This window comes from Chiloscyllium punctatum, chromosome 3 (assembly GCF_047496795.1).
Source record: "Chiloscyllium punctatum isolate Juve2018m chromosome 3, sChiPun1.3, whole genome shotgun sequence".
Lineage (NCBI taxonomy): Eukaryota > Metazoa > Chordata > Chondrichthyes > Orectolobiformes > Hemiscylliidae > Chiloscyllium > Chiloscyllium punctatum.
This window is the reverse complement of record NC_092741.1, coordinates 27,804,189-27,816,477: the sequence shown is the minus strand read 5'-3', so window position 1 is coordinate 27,816,477 and position 12,289 is coordinate 27,804,189. Positions and strand designations below refer to the sequence as shown.

Here is a 12,289-nt window from a genome sequence, read left to right as displayed (position 1 = left end):
GCACTCACGTTTCCTGCCGCCAGAGTGTCCAATCCTTTGATAATCTTATATGTCTCAACCAGATCCCCTCTCAGTCTGCTAAACTCAAGGGTACACAAGCCCAGTCGCTCCAGTCTTTCAGTGTAAGGTAATCCCGCCATTCCAGGAATTGACCTCGTCAACCTACGCTGCACTCCCTCAATAGCCAGAATGTCTCTCCTCAGATTTGGAGACCAGAACTGCACACAGTACTCCAGGTGTGGTCTCACCAGGGCCCTGTACACCTGCAGAAGAACCTCTTTGCTTCTGTACTCAATCCCTCTTGTTATGAAGGCCAGCATGCTATTAGCCTTCTTCACTACCTGCTGTACCTGCATGCTTACCTTCATTGAGTGGTGTACAAGAACCCCCAGATCTCTCTGTACTGTCCCTTGACCGAAATTGATTCCATTTAGGTAGTAATCTGCCTTCCTGTTCTTGCCACCAAAGTGGATAAGCATCCATTTATCCACATTAAAGTGCATCTGCCATGCATCTGACCACTCACCTAACTTGTCCAGGTCACCCGGTAATCTCCTAACATCCTCATCACATTTCACCCTGCCACCCAGTTCAGTATCATCAGCAAATTTGCTAATGTTATTGCTAATAGCATCTTCTATATCATGAACATATATTGTAAAAAGCTGCGGTCCCAGTACTGATCCCTGCGGTACCCCACTGGTCACTGCCTGCCATTCCGAAATGGAGGCGTGGAGGAGTGTGGAAGGATGAGAGAATGCAGGCTGCAGCCCTATGAAGCAGGGGGAGGTCTTGCAGTTGGCCTGTGTGGGGATGTGGGAGACGACAGGAGCCTGGTGGGCAAGGGCTAGCTGGAGGGAAGGAGGGAGGGAGGGAGGGAAGCACGCACGGAGGAGGAAGAGCAAAGAGAAAAGAGAGAAAAAAAAAACAAAGGGGATCAAGAGAAAGAGCAGCAAAGAAAATGTGGCTGGCCAGCACGCCTTGAAGTGGGGAGAAAAGGCAGGGTCCTGCGCCTGCGGCCATTCTAGTCTGAAATCGCCTGATCTCGTCTGATCTCGGAAGCTAAGCAGACTCAGGCCTGGTTAGTACTTGGATGGGAGACCGCCTGGGAATACCAGGTGCAGTAGGCGTTTTCCGCCAGCAGGGGCTGCTCAAGTCACCCCTCTGCACTCGTGTTGGGCCACGCACGCAATGCAGCGACAGGTTATTTTTGCTGCCGCTGTGCCTGGCATCAGTCTCCTGCAGGCAGGAGACAGGGAGGGGAGGAGAGCGGAGCGCTGCCAAAATCAGCAAGAAAGAGGGAAAGAAAGGGATTGGGGCTGCACGCTGTCTGCGGCTGGCAGTCAGGAAAGGAGGACAATAGAGAATAGGTGCAGGAGTTGGCCATTCTGCCCTTGGAGCCTGCACCACCATTCAATATGATCATGGCTGATCATCCTTAATCGGTATCCTGTTCCTGCCTTATCTCCATAAGCCTTGATTCCACTATCCTTGAGAGCTCTGTGCAACTCTTTCTTCAATGAATCCAGAGACTGGGCCTCCACTGCCCTCTGGGGCAGAGCATTCCACACAGCCACCACTCTCTGGGTGAAGACGTTTCTCCTCATCTCTGTCCTAAACGGTCTACCCCGTATTTTTAAGCTGTGTCCTCTGTTTCGGCACTCACGTTTCCTGCCGCCAGAGTGTCCAATCCTTTGATAATCTTATATGTCTCAACCAGATCCCCTCTCAGTCTTCTAAACTCAAGGGTACACAAGCCCAGTCGCTCCAGTCTTTCAGTGTAAGGTAATCCCGCCATTCCAGGAATTGACCTCGTCAACCTACGCTGCACTCCCTCAATAGCCAGAATGTCTCTCCTCAAATTTGGAGACCAGAACTGCACACAGTACTCCAGGGTGTGGTCTCACCAGGGCCCTGTACACCTGCAGAAGAACCTCTTTGCTTCTGTACTCGATCCCTCTTGTTATGAAGGCCAGCATGCTATTAGCCTTCTTCACTACCTGCTGTACCTGCATGCTTACCTTCATTGAGTGGTGTACAAGAACCCCCAGATCTCTCTGTACTGTCCCTTGACCGAAATTGATTCCATTTAGGTAGTAATCTGCCTTCCTGTTCTTGCCACCAAAGTGGATAAGCATCCATTTATCCACATTAAAGTGCATCTGCCATGCATCTGACCACTCACCTAACTTGTCCAGGTCACCCGGTAATCTCCTAACATCCTCATCACATTTCACCCTGCCACCCAGCTCAGTATCATCAGCAAATTTGCTAATGTTATTGCTAATAGCATCTTCTATATCATGAACATATATTGTAAAAAGCTGCGGTCCCAGTACTGATCCCTGCGGTACCCCACTGGTCACTGCCTGCCATTCCGAAATGGAGGCGTGGAGGAGTGTGGAAGGATGAGAGAATGCAGGCTGCAGCCCTATGAAGCAGGGGGAGGTCTTGCAGTTGGCCTGTGTGGGGATGTGGGAGACGACAGGAGCCTGGTGGGCAAGGGCTAGCTGGAGGGAGGGAGGGAGGGAAGCACGCACGGAGGAGGAAGAGCAAAGAGAAAAGAGAGAAAAAAAAAACAAAGGGGATCAAGAGAAAGAGCAGCAAAGAAAATGTGGCTGGCCAGCACGCCTTGAAGTGGGGAGAAAAGGCAGGGGCCAGCGCCTACAGCCATACTAGTCTGAAAACGCCCGATCTTGTCTGATCTCGGAAGCTAAGCAGACTCAGGCCTGGTTAGTACTTGGGTGGGAGACCGCCTGGGAATACCAGGTGCAGTAGGCTTTTTCCGCCAGCAGGGGCTGCTCAAGTCACCCCTCTGCACTCGTGTTGGGCCACGCACGCAATGCAGCGACAGGTTATTTTTGCTGCCGCTGTGCCTGGCATCAGTCTCCTGCAGGCAGGAGACAGGGAGGGGAGGAGAGCGGAGCGCTGCCAAAATCAGCAAGAAAGAGGGAAAGAAAGGGATTGGGGCTGCACGCTGTCTGCGGCTGGCAGTCAGGAAAGGAGGACAATAGAGAATAGGTGCAGGAGTTGGCCATTCTGCCCTTGGAGCCTGCACCACCATTCAATATGATCATGGCTGATCATCCTTAATCGGTATCCTGTTCCTGCCTTATCTCCATAAGCCTTGATTCCACTATCCTTGAGAGCTCTGTGCAACTCTTTCTTCAATGAATCCAGAGACTGGGCCTCCACTGCCCTCTGGGGCAGAGCATTCCACACAGCCACCACTCTCTGGGTGAAGACGTTTCTCCTCATCTCTGTCCTAAACGGTCTACCCCGTATTTTTAAGCTGTGTCCTCTGTTTCGGCACTCACGTTTCCTGCCGCCAGAGTGTCCAATCCTTTGATAATCTTATATGTCTCAAGCAGATCCCCTCTCAGTCTGCTAAACTCAAGGGTACACAAGCCCAGTCGCTCCAGTCTTTCAGTGTAAGGTAATCCCGCCATTCCAGGAATTGACCTCGTCAACCTACGCTGCACTCCCTCAATAGCCAGAATGTCTCTCCTCAGATTTGGAGACCAGAACTGCACACAGTACTCCAGGTGTGGTCTCACCAGGGCCCTGTACACCTGCAGAAGAACCTCTTTGCTTCTGTACTCAATCCCTCTTGTTATGAAGGCCAGCATGCTATTAGCCTTCTTCACTACCTGCTGTACCTGCATGCTTACCTTCATTGAGTGGTGTACAAGAACCCCCAGATCTCTCTGTACTGTCCCTTGACCGAAATTGATTCCATTTAGGTAGTAATCTGCCTTCCTGTTCTTGCCACCAAAGTGGATAAGCATCCATTTATCCACATTAAAGTGCATCTGCCATGCATCTGACCACTCACCTAACTTGTCCAGGTCACCCGGTAATCTCCTAACATCCTCATCACATTTCACCCTGCCACCCAGCTCAGTATCATCAGCAAATTTGCTAATGTTATTGCTAATAGCATCTTCTATATCATGAACATATATTGTAAAAAGCTGCGGTCCCAGTACTGATCCCTGCGGTACCCCACTGGTCACTGCCTGCCATTCCGAAATGGAGGCGTGGAGGAGTGTGGAAGGATGAGAGAATGCAGGCTGCAGCCCTATGAAGCAGGGGGAGGTCTTGCAGTTGGCCTGTGTGGGGATGTGGGAGACGACAGGAGCCTGGTGGGCAAGGGCTAGCTGGAGGGAGGGAGGGAGGGAAGCACGCACGGAGGAGGAAGAGCAAAGAGAAAAGAGAGAAAAAAAAAACAAAGGGGATCAAGAGAAAGAGCAGCAAAGAAAATGTGGCTGGCCAGCACGCCTTGAAGTGGGGAGAAAAGGCAGGGGCCAGCGCCTACGGCCATACTAGTCTGAAAACGCCCGATCTTGTCTGATCTCGGAAGCTAAGCAGACTCGGGCCTGGTTAGTACTTGGGTGGGAGACCGCCTGGGAATACCAGGTGCAGTAGGCTTTTTCCGCCAGCAGGGGCTGCTCAAGTCACCCCTCTGCACTCGTGTTGGGCCACGCACGCAATGCAGCGACAGGTTATTTTTGCTGCCGCTGTGCCTGGCATCAGTCTCCTGCAGGCAGGAGACAGGGAGGGGAGGAGAGCGGAGCGCTGCCAAAATCAGCAAGAAAGAGGGAAAGAAAGGGATTGGGGCTGCACGCTGTCTGCGGCTGGCAGTCAGGAAAGGAGGACAATAGAGAATAGGTGCAGGAGTTGGCCATTCTGCCCTTGGAGCCTGCACCACCATTCAATATGATCATGGCTGATCATCCTTAATCGGTATCCTGTTCCTGCCTTATCTCCATAAGCCTTGATTCCACTATCCTTGAGAGCTCTGTGCAACTCTTTCTTCAATGAATCCAGAGACTGGGCCTCCACTGCCCTCTGGGGCAGAGCATTCCACACAGCCACCACTCTCTGGGTGAAGACGTTTCTCCTCATCTCTGTCCTAAACGGTCTACCCCATATTTTTAAGCTGTGTCCTCTGTTTCGGCACTCACGTTTCCTGCCGCCAGAGTGTCCAATCCTTTGATAATCTTATATGTCTCAACCAGATCCCCTCTCAGTCTGCTAAACTCAAGGGTACACAAGCCCAGTCGCTCCAGTCTTTCAGTGTAAGGTAATCCCGCCATTCCAGGAATTGACCTCGTCAACCTACGCTGCACTCCCTCAATAGCCAGAATGTCTCTCCTCAAATTTGGAGACCAGAACTGCACACAGTACTCCAGGTGTGGTCTCACCAGGGCCCTGTACACCTGCAGAAGAACCTCTTTGCTTCTGTACTCAATCCCTCTTGTTATGAAGGCCAGCATGCTATTAGCCTTCTTCACTACCTGCTGTACCTGCATGCTTACCTTCATTGAGTGGTGTACAAGAACCCCCAGATCTCTCTGTACTGTCCCTTGACCGAAATTGATTCCATTTAGGTAGTAATCTGCCTTCCTGTTCTTGCCACCAAAGTGGATAAGCATCCATTTATCCACATTAAAGTGCATCTGCCATGCATCTGACCACTCACCTAACTTGTCCAGGTCACCCGGTAATCTCCTAACATCCTCATCACATTTCACCCTGCCACCCAGCTCAGTATCATCAGCAAATTTGCTAATGTTATTGCTAATAGCATCTTCTATATCATGAACATATATTGTAAAAAGCTGCGGTCCCAGTACTGATCCCTGCGGTACCCCACTGGTCACTGCCTGCCATTCCGAAATGGAGGCGTGGAGGAGTGTGGAAGGATGAGAGAATGCAGGCTGCAGCCCTATGAAGCAGGGGGAGGTCTTGCAGTTGGCCTGTGTGGGGATGTGGGAGACGACAGGAGCCTGGTGGGCAAGGGCTAGCTGGTCGGAGGGAGGGAGGGAGGGAGGGAAGCACGCACGGAGGAGGAAGAGCAAAGAGAAAAGAGAGAAAAAAAAAACAAAGGGGATCAAGAGAAAGAGCAGCAAAGAAAATGTGGCTGGCCAGCACGCCTTGAAGTGGGGAGAAAAGGCAGGGGCCAGCGCCTACGGCCATACTAGTCTGAAAACGCCTGATCTCGTCTGATCTCGGAAGCTAAGCAGACTCAGGCCTGGCTAGTACTTGGGTGGGAGACCGCCTGGGAATACCAGGTGCAGTAGGCTTTTTCCGCCAGCAGGGGCTGCTCAAGTCACCCCTCTGCACTCGTGTTGGGCCACGCACGCAATGCAGCGACAGGTTATTTTTGCTGCCGCTGTGCCTGGCATCAGTCTCCTGCAGGCAGGAGACAGGGAGGGGAGGAGAGCGGAGCGCTGCCAAAATCAGCAAGAAAGAGGGAAAGAAAGGGATTGGGGCTGCACGCTGTCTGCGGCTGGCAGTCAGGAAAGGAGGACAATAGAGAATAGGTGCAGGAGTTGGCCATTCTGCCCTTGGAGCCTGCACCACCATTCAATATGATCATGGCTGATCATCCTTAATCGGTATCCTGTTCCTGCCTTATCTCCATAAGCCTTGATTCCACTATCCTTGAGAGCTCTGTGCAACTCTTTCTTCAATGAATCCAGAGACTGGGCCTCCACTGCCCTCTGGGGCAGAGCATTCCACACAGCCACCACTCTCTGGGTGAAGACGTTTCTCCTCATCTCTGTCCTAAACGGTCTACCCCGTATTTTTAAGCTGTGTCCTCTGTTTCGGCACTCACGTTTCCTGCCGCCAGAGTGTCCAATCCTTTGATAATCTTATATGTCTCAACCAGATCCCCTCTCAGTCTGCTAAACTCAAGGGTACACAAGCCCAGTCGCTCCAGTCTTTCAGTGTAAGGTAATCCCGCCATTCCTACGCTGCACTCCCTCAATAGCCAGAATGTCTCTCCTCAAATTTGGAGACCAGAACTGCACACAGTACTCCAGGTGTGGTCTCACCAGGGCCCTGTACACCTGCAGAAGAACCTCTTTGCTTCTGTACTCAATCCCTCTTGTTATGAAGGCCAGCATGCTATTAGCCTTCTTCACTACCTGCTGTACCTGCATGCTTACCTTCATTGAGTGGTGTACAAGAACCCCCAGATCTCTCTGTACTGTCCCTTGACCGAAATTGATTCCATTTAGGTAGTAATCTGCCTTCCTGTTCTTGCCACCAAAGTGGATAAGCATCCATTTATCCACATTAAAGTGCATCTGCCATGCATCTGACCACTCACCTAACTTGTCCAGGTCACCCGGTAATCTCCTAACATCCTCATCACATTTCACCCTGCCACCCAGCTCAGTATCATCAGCAAATTTGCTAATGTTATTGCTAATAGCATCTTCTATATCATGAACATATATTGTAAAAAGCTGCGGTCCCAGTACTGATCCCTGCGGTACCCCACTGGTCACTGCCTGCCATTCCGAAATGGAGGCGTGGAGGAGTGTGGAAGGATGAGAGAATGCAGGCTGCAGCCCTATGAAGCAGGGGGAGGTCTTGCAGTTGGCCTGTGTGGGGATGTGGGAGACGACAGGAGCCTGGTGGGCAAGGGCTAGCTGGAGGGAGGGAGGGAGGGAAGCACGCACGGAGGAGGAAGAGCAAAGAGAAAAGAGAGAAAAAAAAAACAAAGGGGATCAAGAGAAAGAGCAGCAAAGAAAATGTGGCTGGCCAGCACGCCTTGAAGTGGGGAGAAAAGGCAGGGGCCAGCGCCTACAGCCATACTAGTCTGAAAACGCCCGATCTCGTCTGATCTCGGAAGCTAAGCAGACTCAGGCCTGGTTAGTACTTGGGTGGGAGACCGCCTGGGAATACCAGGTGCAGTAGGCTTTTTCCGCCAGCAGGGGCTGCTCAAGTCACCCCTCTGCACTCGTGTTGGGCCACGCACGCAATGCAGCGACAGGTTATTTTTGCTGCCGCTGTGCCTGGCATCAGTCTCCTGCAGGCAGGAGACAGGGAGGGGAGGAGAGCGGAGCGCTGCCAAAATCAGCAAGAAAGAGGGAAAGAAAGGGATTGGGGCTGCACGCTGTCTGCGGCTGGCAGTCAGGAAAGGAGGACAATAGAGAATAGGTGCAGGAGTTGGCCATTCTGCCCTTGGAGCCTGCACCACCATTCAATATGATCATGGCTGATCATCCTTAATCGGTATCCTGCTCCTGCCTTATCTCCATAAGCCTTGATTTCACTATCCTTGAGAGCTCTGTGCAACTCTTTCTTCAATGAATCCAGAGACTGGGCCTCCACTGCCCTCTGGGGCAGAGCATTCCACACAGCCACCACTCTCTGGGTGAAGACGTTTCTCCTCATCTCTGTCCTAAACGGTCTACCCCGTATTTTTAAGCTGTGTCCTCTGTTTCGGCACTCACGTTTCCTGCCGCCAGAGTGTCCAATCCTTTGATAATCTTATATGTCTCAACCAGATCCCCTCTCAGTCTGCTAAACTCAAGGGTACACAAGCCCAGTCGCTCCAGTCTTTCAGTGTAAGGTAATCCCGCCATTCCAGGAATTGACCTCGTCAACCTACGCTGCACTCCCTCAATAGCCAGAATGTCTCTCCTCAAATTTGGAGACCAGAACTGCACACAGTACTCCAGGTGTGGTCTCACCAGGGCCCTGTACACCTGCAGAAGAACCTCTTTGCTTCTGTACTCAATCCCTCTTGTTATGAAGGCCAGCATGCTATTAGCCTTCTTCACTACCTGCTGTACCTGCATGCTTACCTTCATTGAGTGGTGTACAAGAACCCCCAGATCTCTCTGTACTGTCCCTTGACCGAAATTGATTCCATTTAGGTAGTAATCTGCCTTCCTGTTCTTGCCACCAAAGTGGATAAGCATCCATTTATCCACATTAAAGTGCATCTGCCATGCATCTGACCACTCACCTAACTTGTCCAGGTCACCCGGTAATCTCCTAACATCCTCATCACATTTCACCCTGCCACCCAGCTCAGTATCATCAGCAAATTTGCTAATGTTATTGCTAATAGCATCTTCTATATCATGAACATATATTGTAAAAAGCTGCGGTCCCAGTACTGATCCCTGCGGTACCCCACTGGTCACTGCCTGCCATTCCGAAATGGAGGCGTGGAGGAGTGTGGAAGGATGAGAGAATGCAGGCTGCAGCCCTATGAAGCAGGGGGAGGTCTTGCAGTTGGCCTGTGTGGGGATGTGGGAGACGACAGGAGCCTGGTGGGCAAGGGCTAGCTGGAGGGAGGGAGGGAGGGAAGCACGCACGGAGGAGGAAGAGCAAAGAGAAAAGAGAGAAAAAAAAAACAAAGGGGATCAAGAGAAAGAGCAGCAAAGAAAATGTGGCTGGCCAGCACGCCTTGAAGTGGGGAGAAAAGGCAGGGGCCAGCGCCTACGGCCATACTAGTCTGAAAACGCCCGATCTCGTCTGATCTCGGAAGCTAAGCAGACTCAGGCCTGGTTAGTACTTGGATGGGAGACCGCCTGGGAATACCAGGTGCAGTAGGCTTTTTCCGCCAGCAGGGGCTGCTCAAGTCACCCCTCTGCACTCGTGTTGGGCCACGCACGCAATGCAGCGACAGGTTATTTTTGCTGCCGCTGTGCCTGGCATCAGTCTCCTGCAGGCAGGAGACAGGGAGGGGAGGAGAGCGGAGCGCTGCCAAAATCAGCAAGAAAGAGGGAAAGAAAGGGATTGGGGCTGCACGCTGTCTGCGGCTGGCAGTCAGGAAAGGAGGACAATAGAGAATAGGTGCAGGAGTTGGCCATTCTGCCCTTGGAGCCTGCACCACCATTCAATATGATCATGGCTGATCATCCTTAATCGGTATCCTGTTCCTGCCTTATCTCCATAAGCCTTGATTCCACTATCCTTGAGAGCTCTGTGCAACTCTTTCTTCAATGAATCCAGAGACTGGGCCTCCACTGCCCTCTGGGGCAGAGCATTCCACACAGCCACCACTCTCTGGGTGAAGACGTTTCTCCTCATCTCTGTCCTAAACGGTCTACCCCGTATTTTTAAGCTGTGTCCTCTGTTTCGGCACTCACGTTTCCTGCCGCCAGAGTGTCCAATCCTTTGATAATCTTATATGTCTCAACCAGATCCCCTCTCAGTCTGCTAAACTCAAGGGTACACAAGCCCAGTCGTTCCAGTCTTTCAGTGTAAGGTAATCCCGCCATTCCAGGAATTGACCTCGTCAACCTACGCTGCACTCCCTCAATAGCCAGAATGTCTCTCCTCAAATTTGGAGACCAGAACTGCACACAGTACTCCAGGTGTGGTCTCACCAGGGCCCTGTACACCTGCAGAAGAACCTCTTTGCTTCTGTACTCAATCCCTCTTGTTATGAAGGCCAGCATGCTATTAGCCTTCTTCACTACCTGCTGTACCTGCATGCTTACCTTCATTGAGTGGTGTACAAGAACCCCCAGATCTCTCTGTACTGTCCCTTGACCGAAATTGATTCCATTTAGGTAGTAATCTGCCTTCCTGTTCTTGCCACCAAAGTGGATAAGCATCCATTTATCCACATTAAAGTGCATCTGCCATGCATCTGACCACTCACCTAACTTGTCCAGGTCACCCGGTAATCTCCTAACATCCTCATCACATTTCACCCTGCCACCCAGCTCAGTATCATCAGCAAATTTGCTAATGTTATTGCTAATAGCATCTTCTATATCATGAACATATATTGTAAAAAGCTGCGGTCCCAGTACTGATCCCTGCGGTACCCCACTGGTCACTGCCTGCCATTCCGAAATGGAGGCGTGGAGGAGTGTGGAAGGATGAGAGAATGCAGGCTGCAGCCCTATGAAGCAGGGGGAGGTCTTGCAGTTGGCCTGTGTGGGGATGTGGGAGACGACAGGAGCCTGGTGGGCAAGGGCTAGCTGGTCGGAGGGAGGGAGGGAGGGAGGGAAGCACGCACGGAGGAGGAAGAGCAAAGAGAAAAGAGAGAAAAAAAAAACAAAGGGGATCAAGAGAAAGAGCAGCAAAGAAAATGTGGCTGGCCAGCACGCCTTGAAGTGGGGAGAAAAGGCAGGGGCCAGCGCCTACGGCCATACTAGTCTGAAAACGCCCGATCTCGTCTGATCTCGGAAGCTAAGCAGACTCAGGCCTGGTTAGTACTTGGGTGGGAGACCGCCTGGGAATACCAGGTGCAGTAGGCTTTTTCCGCCAGCAGGGGCTGCTCAAGTCACCCCTCTGCACTCGTGTTGGGCCACGCACGCAATGCAGCGACAGGTTATTTTTGCTGCCGCTGTGCCTGGCATCAGTCTCCTGCAGGCAGGAGACAGGGAGGGGAGGAGAGCGGAGCGCTGCCAAAATCAGCAAGAAAGAGGGAAAGAAAGGGATTGGGGCTGCACGCTGTCTGCGGCTGGCAGTCAGGAAAGGAGGACAATAGAGAATAGGTGCAGGAGTCTCATTCTGCCCTTGGAGCCTGCACCACCATTCAATATGATCATGGCTGATCATCCTTAATCGGTATCCTGTTCCTGCCTTATCTCCATAAGCCTTGATTCCACTATCCTTGAGAGCTCTGTGCAACTCTTTCTTCAATGAATCCAGAGACTGGGCCTCCACTGCCCTCTGGGGCAGAGCATTCCACACAGCCACCACTCTCTGGGTGAAGACGTTTCTCCTCATCTCTGTCCTAAACGGTCTACCCCGTATTTTTAAGCTGTGTCCTCTGTTTCGGCACCCACGTTTCCTGCCGCCAGAGTGTCCAATCCTTTGATAATCTTATGTGTCTCAACCAGATCCCCTCTCAGTCTTCTAAACTCAAGGGTACACAAGCCCAGTCGCTCCAGTCTTTCAGTGTAAGGTAATCCCGCCATTCCTACGCTGCACTCCCTCAATAGCCAGAATGTCTCTCCTCAAATTTGGAGACCAGAACTGCACACAGTACTCCAGGTGTGGTCTCACCAGGGCCCTGTACACCTGCAGAAGAACCTCTTTGCTTCTGTACTCAATCCCTCTTGTTATGAAGGCCAGCATGCTATTAGCCTTCTTCACTACCTGCTGTACCTGCATGCTTACCTTCATTGAGTGGTGTACAAGAACCCCCAGATCTCTCTGTACTGTCCCTTGACCGAAATTGATTCCATTTAGGTAGTAATCTGCCTTCCTGTTCTTGCCACCAAAGTGGATAAGCATCCATTTATCCACATTAAAGTGCATCTGCCATGCATCTGACCACTCACCTAACTTGTCCAGGTCACCCGGTAATCTCCTAACATCCTCATCACATTTCACCCTGCCACCCAGCTCAGTATCATCAGCAAATTTGCTAATGTTATTGCTAATAGCATCTTCTATATCATGAACATATATTGTAAAAAGCTGCGGTCCCAGTACTGATCCCTGCGGTACCCCACTGGTCACTGCCTGCCATTCCGAAATGGAGGCGTGGAGGAGTGTGGAAGGATGAGAG

At 51.5% G+C, this 12,289-nt stretch overlaps 7 non-coding genes across 7 annotated transcripts; all 7 read left to right on the top strand.

Annotated features, from left to right (window-relative positions):
• Nucleotides 1-1,011: 1,011 nt before the first annotated feature.
• LOC140470948 (5S ribosomal RNA) lies at nucleotides 1,012-1,130 on the top strand. Its single transcript, XR_011956808.1, has one exon. It is a non-coding gene; the product is annotated as a 5S ribosomal RNA (ribosomal RNA).
• A 1,532-nt stretch (nucleotides 1,131-2,662) lies between these two features.
• On the top strand, nucleotides 2,663-2,781 carry LOC140469056 (5S ribosomal RNA). Its single transcript, XR_011955937.1, has one exon. It is a non-coding gene; the product is annotated as a 5S ribosomal RNA (ribosomal RNA).
• A 1,531-nt stretch (nucleotides 2,782-4,312) lies between these two features.
• On the top strand, nucleotides 4,313-4,431 carry LOC140469394 (5S ribosomal RNA). Its single transcript, XR_011956090.1, has one exon. It is a non-coding gene; the product is annotated as a 5S ribosomal RNA (ribosomal RNA).
• Nucleotides 4,432-5,970: 1,539 nt separating this feature from the next.
• Nucleotides 5,971-6,089, top strand: LOC140468636 (5S ribosomal RNA). The gene has a single exon (XR_011955773.1). It is a non-coding gene; the product is annotated as a 5S ribosomal RNA (ribosomal RNA).
• Nucleotides 6,090-7,600: 1,511 nt separating this feature from the next.
• LOC140475730 (5S ribosomal RNA) lies at nucleotides 7,601-7,719 on the top strand. Its single transcript, XR_011960222.1, has one exon. It is a non-coding gene; the product is annotated as a 5S ribosomal RNA (ribosomal RNA).
• Nucleotides 7,720-9,250: 1,531 nt separating this feature from the next.
• Nucleotides 9,251-9,369, top strand: LOC140474266 (5S ribosomal RNA). Its single transcript, XR_011958975.1, has one exon. It is a non-coding gene; the product is annotated as a 5S ribosomal RNA (ribosomal RNA).
• Nucleotides 9,370-10,908: 1,539 nt separating this feature from the next.
• LOC140475713 (5S ribosomal RNA) lies at nucleotides 10,909-11,027 on the top strand. The gene has a single exon (XR_011960205.1). It is a non-coding gene; the product is annotated as a 5S ribosomal RNA (ribosomal RNA).
• Nucleotides 11,028-12,289: the final 1,262 nt, after the last annotated feature.